The sequence below is a fragment of the Rhinolophus sinicus genome, chromosome 18 (assembly GCF_057876585.1).
Source record: "Rhinolophus sinicus isolate RSI-liver-muscle chromosome 18, RSI-T2T, whole genome shotgun sequence".
Classification (NCBI taxonomy): domain Eukaryota; kingdom Metazoa; phylum Chordata; class Mammalia; order Chiroptera; family Rhinolophidae; genus Rhinolophus; species Rhinolophus sinicus.
Genome location: NC_142518.1, coordinates 63,675,131 through 63,689,735, shown reverse-complemented (window position 1 = coordinate 63,689,735; position 14,605 = coordinate 63,675,131). Strand labels below are relative to the sequence as shown.

The window sequence follows — 14,605 nt, the reverse complement described above, 5'->3', positions numbered from 1 at the left end:
TCTTTATGGCACACTAGCCTTATTTTAAGTGCTCAATTGCCATATGTGACTAATTGTTATTGGAACAGACATTGCAGATACAGAACATTTCCAACTTCACAGAAAGTTGTAGTAGCCATATCTATTCCAGATGCTTAAGTGAATTTTAAATGATCAGTGAAAAAGTGCTCTTTAGAGCCTCATTAAAAAGTATACATTTCTTTAATGATCCAGTATTGTCCTGATATTTGTTATTGCTGATTGTAGAGAGATGATTTGGACGCCCACGTATTAGAAAACTTGACTAACTGCAATGACAAATATATAGAATACTGACAAGAAAATGAACACAAAGTATCATTTCATTTATTATAAACTATATTTTTTCTAAGAATATTGCATGGTTATACTATTTCAAAATGTATAAGCATTTAATGTGTAAGCATTAGCTCAGATGTTCAAGATATAGGGTACTTTGATTAAAATAATTTTTATCTGATGTTTAAGAAAAAACTTTACAATTCCAACACTCTTACTAGTAATCTTTCTAACATATATAAGCTCATTTCTCTGTGTTGTATTCACAACATAATTGAATCTTCCTTTGAAGATTCAGAATCTTGCAAGGCCTCAGGCTCATCATAGTGAACATCAGTGATCCCTGTAGAGGATGGGAGGGCAATATGGCTTTAGTCAGTGTTCACTCCAGGATGTACCCTGGAGGCTGGATTTGTGATTTAATAACTTATATGCAGTATATTTTTATTATAACTTGCTCTTTTCATATAAAAGTTAAGTTTCAAAGAATAAAAAAAAAAAAAAATGTTTACATAATTTGACGTTTCCAGCAAGTGGCGGCTTGTTCATTTAAAATTTTGTTAAAATTAGAAAGCAAAATAGTCATATTGTATTCCAAATTAGCTTTTTGAACTTCCTAACAAAATGCTACATGATATGTTTTAAAACATTTAACTTTTAATTGCAAGCTAAATTTTCAATTTTTTAATTTAAAAAATGTGTGTTTTTTAAAAAAAAAAATAGAAGATAACAGCAGAGAAAATGACATCAGAGAAACAAGGAATAATTCTCCCAAGAAATTTGAAAATGGAAGTTTATGAGATCATTATCACAGTTTGCGAATATTTCCCTAGATGAAAAATAAAATGTTGAAGGAGATAAAAAGAAAGAAATACAAATAAAAAGTTAAATAAAATTTTAAATTACTTCATTCTTCTCTTGCTTACTTCCCCAGTCCCAGCCAATGAGCCAGAAATAGAAACCAAGCTGAAGGCTCAATGAGTAACCTATCCCTTGGTTACCCTTGCTAACAGAATCAGACTATGGATGAAATGCAATGAAACAAACTCATAGTGCAACTCAAAAAAGAGACAAGCTTGCCATATACCTTCTTGAATTCAAGGACTAAAATTCCATAATAAGAAAAATATTGAAATGTCCCTTCCACTTCACCATTATCACCCAACACTTGTTTAAACTGTCTGCTTCTAGAAACATTTCATATCCTACCTTCTCCGTGAAAAACTGTTCTGATCTTCCGGTCAAGATAATAATCTTTTCTTCCTCTGAAATACTAAAGGATTTACTGGCTATATGATTCATTTATTATTTATTAATTCATTGCCTTCCAGCATCATTTTAAGTCAATTTTGTTATTTTCTGATCATAAAATTAAATGTGCTATTCTTAAAAATATGACTTATAGCAAGTTCCAAAGAATAAAGTAAAAATCAGCCGTAATCCAACAACCAGGAAATAATTCCTATTAGGACTTAGATAAGTTTCCTTTTCATTTCTATACATCATAAATGTATAACTACATTGTTTCAAAAACTGGAATACATTCTGCTAATCATCATATTCCTCATTTATCATTATTGCATCAACACTTTCCCATGTTTCAAATTTTTTTTTTTTTTAAAACAGGTTAATGGGAATTCTACTTCCAGTATGGGTGAGTAAACTTAAAACAATCCTCTGACAAATTAAATACTATAAATTAAAAGCATGTGGATTTGAGAGAAGAGTCAAAGTTTGGAAGAAGCAACAGGCATAGAATAAATTTTATGTTGTCAGACAAAAGACAAATAAGAGAATTCGTTACCAGCAGATCAGAACTATAAGAAATGCCAAAGAAAAATTTTCAAGTGGAAAAGAGATGACACCTGAAAAAATCTTGGTTCTTCAAAAATACATGAAAAGAATCAAAATAATGTAAATATTTGAGTGAAAATAAAAGACCATTTTCTCTCTTAATTTCTTTAAAATAGGTACAACTATATATATTTTTTTCTAAAGATATTTTTATTAAAATATATTGGCTTCATGTATACACCATAGTTATTCAACATTTATATACCCAAAGAAGTGATCACCATAAGTCCAGCCACCATCTGACACTGTACCACACTATCACAATATTACTGACTATATTCCCTATGCTGTACATTACATTCCCCACGACTTATTTGTTTTATAGCTGGAACTTTGAACTTCTTATTCTTCTTTACCTTCCCCCACTTTTTTAAATTTTTCAGTTATAGCTGACATTCAATATTATATTAATTTCAGGTGTACAATCAAGGGATCACTTCTTAAATAAATATCCATATGTAGTGCAACTATTTAAAGCAAACAATACCTTCTCTTGTGGAGTGAAACTACAGGTAGTTGTAATATTTATGATAAACATTACCTCAAAGAAGGTGAGGAAGGGTGGAAAATGGACCCATGTGTTGTAAGGTATTTTATGTAAGTGGTAAAATATTGATCCTTAGAAGGCTACGACAACTTCAGAATGTATACTGTAATCCCTAGAGCAACCACTAAAAAAATTTTAAAAGATGTAGTTAAGAAGCTGATAGATAAATTATAATCAAATTCTAAAATATATTCAAATAATCTAAAGGAGGGAAAGTGGGGAAGACAGAGAAAAAATAAGAGGTAACAAACAAAAACCAATAGATCTAAAGACAACCATATCAATAATTATATTAAATGATAATAGATGACACACCCCAATTAAAAGATAGGGATTATCAGAAATGCTAAAAATTCAAGACCCTGTCTTAAACATACATTACTTTTAATGTCTATAACATACATACTTTAAATACGACACACATACGTGAAAAAATGAATTGAAAAGAATTATTATGCAGACAGTAAGCATAAGAGGGTCACAGTAGCTATATTTATATTAGCTGACAGAAACTTTATGACAAAGAGTATTACTAAGGTAAAGCGTAACATTTATAATGATAACAGAATAAATCTGTCAGGAAAAATTGTAAATGTACATGTGCTTAATAGCAGAACTTCAAAATCCATGAAACAAGAATTCACAGAATTAAAGAGAGAAACAGACATTTCCAAAATCATATAGGAGATTTTAACACCCTTCTTTCAGTAATTAATAGAATATCTAGACAAAAATCAAGTTAAACAGGGGAATCTGAGTAACAATATCAAGCAGGGTGATCTGATCAATATTTATAGACTACCCAAAAACTATGAATACACATTCTTTTCACATGCACATGGTATATTCACATACACATGGTATATTCATCAATGTATGACCATAAAACTGATCTCAATGTGTCTAAAAATGGTTGAAATAATACAGAACACAACAGAATTACATTAGAAACCAATAACAACAGGAATCTAGGAAATCCTCAAATATTTGTAATTTAAGATACTTCTAAATAATCTATGACCAAAGAAGAAGTGACAAAGGAAATGAGAAAACCAAAAATTATTTCTAAATGAATGGTAATGAAAATAAAATATCAAAATACTGTGCTTTAAAAAAAAAATCACTGTGCTTAGAAGGGAATTTACAGTTTTAAATGCTTGTATTGGAAAAGAAGAAAAAACTAATATTAATGATTTAATTTCCACCTGAAGAAGCTAAAAATATAAGAACATAAACCAAAAGTATGTAGTAGGAAGAAAATAAAATAAATGTAATAGATAATACAGAAAAAATAATAATAAAGTCAAAAGCCAGTTCTATGAAAACATAAACAAAACCCTAGCTAGGTTGATTAAGGAAAAAAGAGACAATATAAATCATTATCAGGAATGAAAAAGCAGTTAGCAAAGCATGTCCTAGAGATATTAAGAAGATATTTTAAAATTTCAAGAATTGTTTGAAGAGCTTTATTTTAACAATTTCAATAACTTACTGTAAAAGGACAAATTCTTGATATATATAACCTATCAAATTTGACAGGATAAAACAGATATTTTTCAGAACATGGAGGAGGAGGGAGCTCCTGCCAAATGATTTTATGAATCCACCATTATCGTAATATCAAAACCTGACAAAGATATTATGAAAGAAAGGAAGAAAGAAAGAATAAAAGAAAGAAAGAAAAAGAAAGAAAGAAAGAAAGAAAGAAAGAAAGAAAGAAAGAAAGAAAGAAAGAAAGAAAGAAACCACTATCTGTCATAAATGTATAGGCAAAAACCCTTAATAAAATATTAGTAAACCAAGTCTAACCACATATTGAAAAGGTAACACAATAACTTGGATTTATCCCGGGAATGAAAGGTTATTTAACATTAAAAAATAAGTCAATACAATTCACCACATTAACAGAATAAAGGAGAAAAAAACACATAATCATTTCAATAGATCTAGAAAAAGAATTTGAAAACATTCAACAACAATTCATGGTTAAAAATAAAAAGAAACAAACAGCAAACTAGGAATAGAAGAAAAGTTTCTCAATCTGATTAATGGCACCTATCAAAAAGAGAAAATAAAAGTAAACTAACAGCCTACCTAATGGTGAAACATCGAACACTTTCCACTAAATGTTATACTGATAGTCTTAGAGATTGCAATAAGGCAAGAAAAAGAAATAGAAAACATAAAGATTGGAAAGGAAGAAGTAAAATGGTCTCTATTTACAGATGACATGATTGTTTATCTAGAAAATCCTACAGATTTTACAAAACAATAGAACTGACAAATGAAGGTGGCAAGGTCATAGGATACAAAGTAACTATCCAAAAATCAATTACATTCTATATGCTACCAAATGAGAGGAAAATAGAATTTTTAAAAATTATTTGATAACAGTCCCTCTCCCAAAATAGAAATAATTTAACAACAACAACAACAACAAAAACTTTGAAAAAAACATGAAATATCTCCTGACTGAAAACTGCAAAATACTGCTGACAGAAATTAAAAACATATCATAGAAGAGCCATGGTCATGGACTGGAAAATTCAAGGTTTTAAGTTATCAGTTCTTCATAAATTAATCTGTAGATTCAACACAATCCAAATAAAAATTCCAGTGGGGATCTTTTTTAAGAAATTGCCAAGTTGATTCTAAATGTACATGAAAATGCAAGTGACCTAAAATTGTCAAAGCAACTTTTAAAAAGAACAATTTTTAAAAATCTACCTAATTTCGGAGAGATCCAAGATGGCAGAGTAGATAAACACCCTGCCTGCTTCTTTCCATGAACACATTAAAATTACAACTAAATTATAGAACAATCAACCTAGAGAACCATCTGCAGTCTGGCTGAAGAGAAGTTTTATAACTAAGGATATAAAGAAGAAGCTGCATCGATACTGGTAGGCAGGGTAGAGACACGAAACAGGCTGGCCCCAAACCTCCATGTGGTGACTGAAAACCAGGAGGGATCTCTCAGCTACAGAGGTTCCCCCCAAACGAGTGAGAGACCCCAGCTCCACACCGGCCTCCCCAGCCCAGAGTACTGGTGCTGAGAAAAGGAACCTCCACAACATCTGGCTGTGATAAACAGTAGGGATTCCAAATGACTGGGTGGGATGGCAGGCTGCAGGAAATCCAGATATCATTTTAAGGGGCTGGCGTGCAAAATCTCACTTGTAGGCACTCACCTTGGGCTTTGGTGGAGAAATGGTGACTGGGGAGGGGGTTATCAGAGGGATACAGGGGGCCGACTGAGGTGTGTGGCTTCAGAGTAAGCACTGGAGGACCGTCACCATTTTCCCTGTGTGGGGTCCTGCTCCCATGCAGCCAACAGGCAGGAACCATCTTTTTTATGTTGAGTCCTACCCCTCATGGCCAAAACTGAACATGAGTCACCTGTTGAGCTCTGCTTGCTCCACCCTGCTGACTCCACTAGGACCCCGCCCCACCCAACTCACCCATGCCAGAAGCACTTTCTCTGTGAGCAGCCAGCCCTGCCTACATTGCAATTTTTCTTGGAAAACTATTAGAGTCCACAGGCCCCATGCAAGAGACAACTGGCCTCAGTGTGCTCTGAGACTTTTGCTGAATAGCTCCAAGCTCAGCACTGGCACCAAACCAGAATCTATATTAACATGGTGACCACAATTCCTCCCATTCTAGTGGCTCCCTGAGACCCTGTCACACCCAACTTGTATACTGCATGACGCTATATCAGTGGCTGAACTTTATGGGAGCTGACAGGTATTAGCAGACCTTGGGTTGTCTTGGCTTTTTTGCAAAGCTACCCCAGGCCCGGAACTGGTGGCAGACGTCCTCAGTTTGCAATGTGGCCTCTCCCACACGCCTCCAGGTTTAGCACAGGCAGCAATCAACAATGGATAGCTTTGTAGCTATTACCAGGTAGTCCCTGACTGGTCACAGGCTGTGGGTGACCTAGGACTGCATTAGAGCCACTCCCAAAAGGCCCAGAACTAACATACTTGGAAGTTGGCTTCAGACCACAGGAAAGCACTGCCAAATTACCCTCATAGCAGGACACACAAAGGGTTATCTCAACAGACACCAGAGCCCACTTGGGTGAATCCCACTCCATGCATTCAACTCCCCGCTCAGCAGCCCGTAAGCTGTGGACGTGGCCAAACCCTACAGCCAATCAGCCTAAGGGTCAATTCCACCCAGTGACATACCAATACCAGTCAAGTCTCAACTATGACAGGAGGGTACACCCAACCTACACAAGGGGCACTCCTGGAGCACCTGGAGCAGGTGACAAGGGAGACTGTGCCACTGGGTCCCACAGGGCACCTACTACATAAGGTGACCCAGCCAAGTCTGAGAGACATAGAAGATCTATCTACTACATAGAAACAAAAACAGAGAGGCAGCCAAAATGAGAAAACAAAGAAATGCATCCTAAATGAAAGAACAGGAGAAAACTCCAGAAAAAGAACTAAATGAAATGAAGGCAAGCAACCTACCAGAGACAGAGTTGAAAACAATGGTTATAAGGATGTTCAAAGAACTTAGTGAGAATTTCAACAAAAAGATAGCAAGCATAAAAAAGGACATAGAAACCATGAAAAAGAACCCATCAGAAGTGAATAATATAGTAACTGAAATGAAGAATGCACTAGAAGGAATCACCGGCAGACTAAATGAAGCAGAGGACTGAATCAGTGATTTGGAATACAAGGTAACAGAAACCACCCAATTGGAATAGCAAAAAGAAAAAAGAATCCAAAAATGTAGGAACAGTTTAAGTCTTTTGGGGCAACATCAAGCAAAACAACATTCACATCATAGGGATACCAGAAGGAGAAGAGAGAAAGTAAGGGATTGATAACTTATTTGAAGAAATAATGACAGTAAACTTCCCTAATCTGACAAAGCAAATACACATACAAGCCCAGGAAGCACAGAGTCCCAAACAAGATGAACCCAAACAGGCCCACACCAAGACGCATCATAATTAAAATGCCAAAGGTTAAAGACAAAGAGATAATCCTAAAAAACAGCAAAAGAAAGTTAACTAGTATTTTATAAGGGAGCTCCCATGATGTTGTCAGATGATTTCTCAACAGAAATTTTGCAGAAAAGAAGGGATTGGCACAAAATATTTAACGTGATGAAAAGTTAGGACCTACAACCAAGAATACTCTACCCAGCAAGGTTATCTTTTAAAATTGAAGGACAGAGAAAGATCTTCCCAGAAAAAAATAAGCTAAAGGAGTTCATCACCACCAAACCAGTATCACAAGGAATGATAGAGGGACTTGTTTAAGATGGAAAAAAAAAATCAAAATTATGAATAATGAATTGGCAATAGCTACATATCTATCAACACTTACTTTCAATGTAAGTGGATTAAATGTTCCAAACAAAAGACACAGGAAGGCTGAATGGATAAGAAAACAAAACCCTTACATATGCTGCCTTCAAGAGACTCACTTCAGATTGAAAGACACACACAGATGGAAAGGAAAGGGATGGAAAAAGATATTTCATGGAAATGTAACTGAAAGAAAACAAAAAATGCTGGAGTTGTAATATTATACCAGACAAAAGAGACATTAAAACAATGGCTATAACAAGAGACAAAGAAGGACCTAGTAATTCCACTTCTGGGTATTTATCTGAAGAATCTCAAAACACTACTTCAAAGGAAACTGTGCATCCATATGTTCATTGCAGCATTGTTTACAATGTCCAAGATGTGGAGGCAGCCTGGGTGTCTGTCAATGGAAAAATGGATAAAGAAGAGGTGGTACATATATACAGTGGAATATTGCTGTGTCATGAAAGAGAATGGGTTCTTGCCATCTGTGGTGACATGGAGGGACCTGGAGGGTATTGTGCTGAGTGGAGTATGTCAGACAGAGAAAGACAGATGCAATGTGATTTCACTTATATGTGGAATCTAAAGAGAAAAATTAACAAATAAAACAGAAACAAACTCATAGATACACAGAACATTTAAATGGTTGCCAGATGGGAGGGGGCTTAGGGGTGTGTGTGAAAAAAGGGGAAGGAGGAAGGAATTAAGAAGTACAAATTGGTTGTTACAGAGTAGTTATGGGGATGCAGAGTATAGCATAAGGAATATAGTCAATAATTTAATAACTATGTATGGTGTCAGATGGATACTAGATTTGTTGGAGTGATAGATTGGAAGGGCTTGGGGGGCAGAGTGAAAAAGTTGAAGGGATTAAGTATAAATTGGTAGTTACAAAACAGTTATGGAGCTGTAAAGTAAGGCATAAGTAATATAGTTAATAATATTATAATAACTGTGTACAGTGCCAGGTGGGGACTAGATTAATCAGGCGGATCAGTTCTTAAATTATATAAATGTCTAACCACTATGCTGTACACCTGAAATTAATATAAAATAATATTGAATGTCAACTATAATTCAAAATTTTAAAAAAGGGGGAATGCTTGCTTCGGTAGCACACATACTAAAATTGGAATGATAGAGAAGGTTAGCATGGCCCCTGCGCAAGGACAACATGCAAATTCGTGAAGTGTTCCATATTTTTTTAAAGGGGGGAAGAGAAGGTGAAGGAGATTAAGAGGTCCAAATTTCCAGGTGTAAAACAAATAAGTCATGGGGATGTAATATACAACATAGGAAATATAGTCAATAATATTGTGATAGCATATTATAGTGTCACATGGTTGCTGGACTTATCATGGTGATCACTTCTTTAAGTACATAAATATTGACTAACTATGGTGTTCCCCTAAAACTAATATAATATTGTATGTTAGCTACAGTTTTAACAAAAATCTTAAAAAGAAAATACCTGATTTCAAGACTTACTATAAAGCAATAGTAATCCATTGTGATATGGAGGAAAGGATAGACATACTGATCAAAGGACAAATAATAGTCCAGAAATAGACCTAAATATATGGTCACAATATTTTTCAACAAAAATGTCAAGACAGTTCAGTGGAGAAAGGAAAGTCTTTTAAACAATAATGCTGGAACTTGATATCTTTATGGGAAAAAAATAATATTGACCCTTACCTCAATCCATAAAAATTCACTAAAAATAGTTCATAGGTCTCAATATAAAAAAATAAATTGTAGAGGTTTAGAAGGAAACATAGGAGAAAATCTTTATGGCTTTGGAGTAAGGACATTTTTTGGCAAGTCCCAGAAATCAATAGTCATAAAAGAAAAAACCTATTAAGTTAGATTTTGTCAAACTTCATAACTATTTCTCGTCAAAAGACCTTTTTAAGAAAATAAAAATACAAGCCACAGACTGGAAGAAAATACCTTACAGTACTTTCCTCTAACAAAGGACTTGTATTCAGATTATATAAAGAGTTCTCACAACTCAATAATAAAATATCCCCCTCAAAAAGAAAAGAAATGAACAAAATATTTGAACTGTCACTTCACAAAGGAATATGCACAAATGGCCAATAAGCACATGAAGAGATACCCAGCATATCAGTCATCAAGAAAATGCAAATTAAAACTATAATGTTATACCAAGTAGAAACATATTAAAAATGACTAAAACTAAAACAAATCCCAGTTTGGGTGAGGATACAGTGATTGGCATTTTAATTAATTACCAGAGGGGATGTAAAACAGTACATTTTTTGGAAAACAATTTAGTTGTTTCTTAAAAATATATACATACACCTATTATAAAACTCAGCCAATTCACTCCTAAGTATTTACCCAAGAAAATGAAAGTATACACATACAAAAACCTGTATGTAAATGTTAATAGCAGCTTCATTTGTAATAGCCCCAAACTTGAAACAACCCAAATGTCCATCAACAAGTCAATAGAGAAATAAAAAGTGGTATATTCATATAATGGAATACTACCAAGCAATAAAAAGGAATGAACTATTAATACAACTGACAAAATGAATGTGTCAGAAAATAATAATGCTAAATGAAAGAAGCTAGCCAAAAAAGGTACATACCGTGTTTTTCTATTTATATGAAATTATAGAAAATACAACTAATCTAGAGGGACAGAAAGCAGATAATCGGTTGCCTGGGACATACAGACTGAGGGATGGATTGCAAAGTGGCATGCACAATTTTTTGGTGGTGAGGAAAATGGTATGTATCTATGGTAATTTTTTATGGACATATATAATTGTCAAAACTCATCAAATTGTACACTTTTAGTGGATGCAGTTCACTGTGTGTAAATTATTACTCAATACAGTTGATTAAAAACCAGGATAATGGCTGCATATTTTAGCCTTTGTATGTATAATAATTTGTTCATTCAAAATTCTATTATTGGCTATTGGGGGAATGCTTTCACTGAAAATTGTGTAAAATATACAAATTCAAATTTAAGTCTAAACGTTATATGAATGCTATCCAGGGATGCACCAGAGAGAAGAACTGGAAGACTGAGAGCCAGATATACCACTGGAGAACCCAATGTAGTGAGCAAACAATGTTTGGGAGATGGCGACTGCCAACAAAAAGAGCAAAGCCTCCATTTCTCCAGCTGCAATGAAGAACATTCCGACAAGGACTTTAGTCTGCCATTTGTATGCCTCAGGAGCAGAATAGTTTCGAAACGTCCTTTGTTCTGTGGTTCATATGGCCCTGGGAATGCTAGGGTGGCAAGTACAGTGCTTGACAACAGTCCAAGAAACAAATTGCCCTGGGAGAATTTATGAAAGATTTCAGAAATTGTGATACTGGGTGAGTCCTATTTGGAGGCAGAGAGCTAACATCCTACTTTTTAAAACTTGTGATTCAACAAACCTCATTAGCCTTGTCCCTGACACTGCCTAAACTTCTTGTTAAAGGCTCTTCACTATTTAAGATAAATTGGGTGACAAATTGTCTTCCCCCTGAGCTATTTGGAAAAGGAAGACTATAAATCCAAGGCATTATGTTTGCTGTTCACTGGGGGAAAAAAGGCAGATCTATTTACTCTTTTCTGGCTGTTGTGGAAGCCTTAGTTACCTATAAATTATTCGGTTACATCACAGAAGAACAAAGGGACTGAGGAAGAACACCAGAGCTCTGAATTAACGCTCCAAATGTTAATTTCTGGTGACAAAACTAGTCAACAGTGAGAGTCTTGCCTTTTTCTCACTCTTTTACCCCCATCCTCCTTCTCTTTATCCCCGAATAGGCACCTGATACCTTTCAAACACTTCTCCTTGTTTTTTCTATTAAAGCATTTCAAAACATAGCTTACCAGTTCCTAATTCCATTAAATTTGTTAATAGTTCTCAATATATGTGGATAAATATTCATCATTTGAGTATTTGGGAGTATTTACTGGGATACATATCTGTCCTTATCTGAGTATTTATTGGGATACATACTCATCCTTTGTTGCAACACTATATTGATGACAGAAAATGACCTGGATGAAGAAAAGAAATTTTCTGATTTAACTATTTTTATGTATTTTATGTAGAGATGTTGCCTAGTCATAGCAATAAAAATATTCAAGAATGATCCATCTCATATTGTATGATCAGATGAGATTTCCAAGTTCTAAATGTTTGGATTTGGAGTAACCAAAAGTTGCCTAAATTTGGGTACTATTTCTTTAAGTGTGCTAGTTCAAGTATTGTTTTCAAATAATTGTTGAAATTTTTAAATTAAAGAAAAACAATTTTCTCAAGGAATGATAACCATTCTAGTGTGCTGAATTTCCACTCCACTATTTGCTATTATATTATAGCGATGTTAGTATTTAGTTTTCAAATTAGACATTTTGTCTCTGTTAGAGATATTCAATAGTAATCAAATACTTGAAGCTCTTGTAGAGTTTTGGAATTTGATTAAAATAGAGAATTTACATATTTTTTTTTCCACTTAGATACAGAAGCATGAAACAGTTTAAAAAGTAGTCTGACAGTGTTAACAAAATCCTTTTGGTTTCTCTGCTGATATTATCAGTCCACCCTCACAGAATGTCAACTGCTGAACATATTCCACCCCTGGACTAGCACAGTACTAAGAAATTGACTTTACCATCTGGCTTGGTAGCATTTTTATCAGGTCTTTTTAATTAGGTTCAAATCGGTGATCTCCACCTTTCCCTGCTTCTACCTTTTTCAGTGCCATTAAGACTAAACTCATTTCCAGTGCACTACGGTGTGCTCAAGTGGAACTTAAATTGAACAGTATTTTCCCCCAGGTTTTCACACCTTCCACAGGCTAGCAAAAGTCATGTCATGCTTGCCCAGTAGTGCATATAATTCAATTTTTGTTTTATTAAGATATGAAGATGACCATTACATTAAAAAGCTAGACAGCCTTAAGAGACCTACGTGAAAAATGGGACCATAGTTTGAGAAATTAAAGATGTCTGCAAGGTAAGGAAGAAGAAATGAAGAGCACAGAAATTTTGCTCTTGAACTTAAACTGCCCAAACAATGTGTATAATAGAAATATTAAAACATTTTCAGGTTAAACCTAGTGTTGCACTCTCTTACAAAAATACTTCCACAGGGTTTGTGAGAAGATGAAAAACGGGTCCAATTTGGTTATTTCAAATCTCTTCTGTTAATTTAAAATGATCCCAATTCAATAAAAGTCTAACCTCTGCGACAGAAAGCTGGTCAGGCAATGAGAGCTCATTTTTCCTTCTGTCTGCAGCAGGAGAGCTGACTGGAGGTTGTATTACAGTTAATCTGAATTTTTTTCTTGAAGAAGTGTAGAGCACTCATTCCAATATAGTAAGCTTACTACCATTATAATATTCACTCAAGATGGTTTCGTATTCAAATAAAATTGATTTCCAGGGAAGAAAAGTGGTTTTTTTTAGGGAGGAGGCAGAAAGAAGCCTTATAGGATAAAAACTAAGTTGTTTTCTAAGAAGCAGCTAAAGCATTAAGGATTCTTGTTCAAACAAATGCATCCCCCACCCCCACCCCCACCCCCATGGCTATACTGAGATGTGCACAGTAAATTCAAAGAGGACCAAAACAACTGCCTCTTCCTAAGTCATTAAGACAGTACTGGGAAAGCTGGATCCCAGATTTCTTGAGTCCCTGTCATACAAACCTGCCATATAGGCAGCCAGGAAAAAATTGAACAGACCAAATCTTTCATTGCCATACAATCTGGCAAGCATGAATAGATCAAATTGTACTGTTAAGTTCAAGATGATGATTCTGGATTTCAAAGGTGGAGGACTTGAATGAAGGGTTTGTACCCACAGTGATTCTACATTACACTGAGTTGTGGCCAAAAAATCCTGACCAACAGAGCCACTACCCGGAAAGTCTACACACCTTTTTTTCCTCATCAGTTCTAGATAGTGCCTAGGATCTTGCCATTTGAACCTTAAAGGCTGAATTTCCCATTCCTTTTTAGAATATCCTACCCACTCCCCAGCACAAAGGATACCAGTTTTGAGAACCTGTGTGGTTCAACACCTGTTCACATTAACTTTGGAAGTTTGGGGGTGGGGCATCCACATTCAGATTAAAATAGCACAAAAAGGAAAATCTTATAGCCCAAGAAAATAATTTTTCACTGAGTTTTGCTCACCAGAGTATAACTGCCCATAGTTTCTAGATATTCTGCTCTCTAAGCACTTTATAAATAAATGTATGCTGACAGAGCTGCATACCTTTCATTTTTTCTAGGTGGGGGGCAGGGTGTCATTTTGGGGCAAGCGTCAACCTTCATTACTCTAACCAATAGCTACAGTATTTGCTAGCAGTTTAAGTGACCCTGAAATAATTTATATATTTTTAGAATCCTCTCCTAAGGCTGTCGAGCCAACCACAGATTATTAAATTCATTGAGTTTTTCCTTTTTACACATTTTCTTACTGCAGATGTGCTAAACCATTCAGCAAAAATGTAAGATACTGCAGAACAAGTAGAGACCTGCAGAGCTGTAATAATTACAGGATAATACAGAACTGA

At 34.7% G+C, this 14,605-nt stretch overlaps 1 non-coding gene across 1 annotated transcript; it reads left to right on the top strand.

The window, feature by feature from the left end:
• Window positions 1-9,138: 9,138 nt before the first annotated feature.
• LOC141569762 (U6 spliceosomal RNA) lies at window positions 9,139-9,243 on the top strand. Its single transcript, XR_012493562.1, has one exon. It is a non-coding gene; the product is annotated as a U6 spliceosomal RNA (small nuclear RNA).
• Window positions 9,244-14,605: the final 5,362 nt, after the last annotated feature.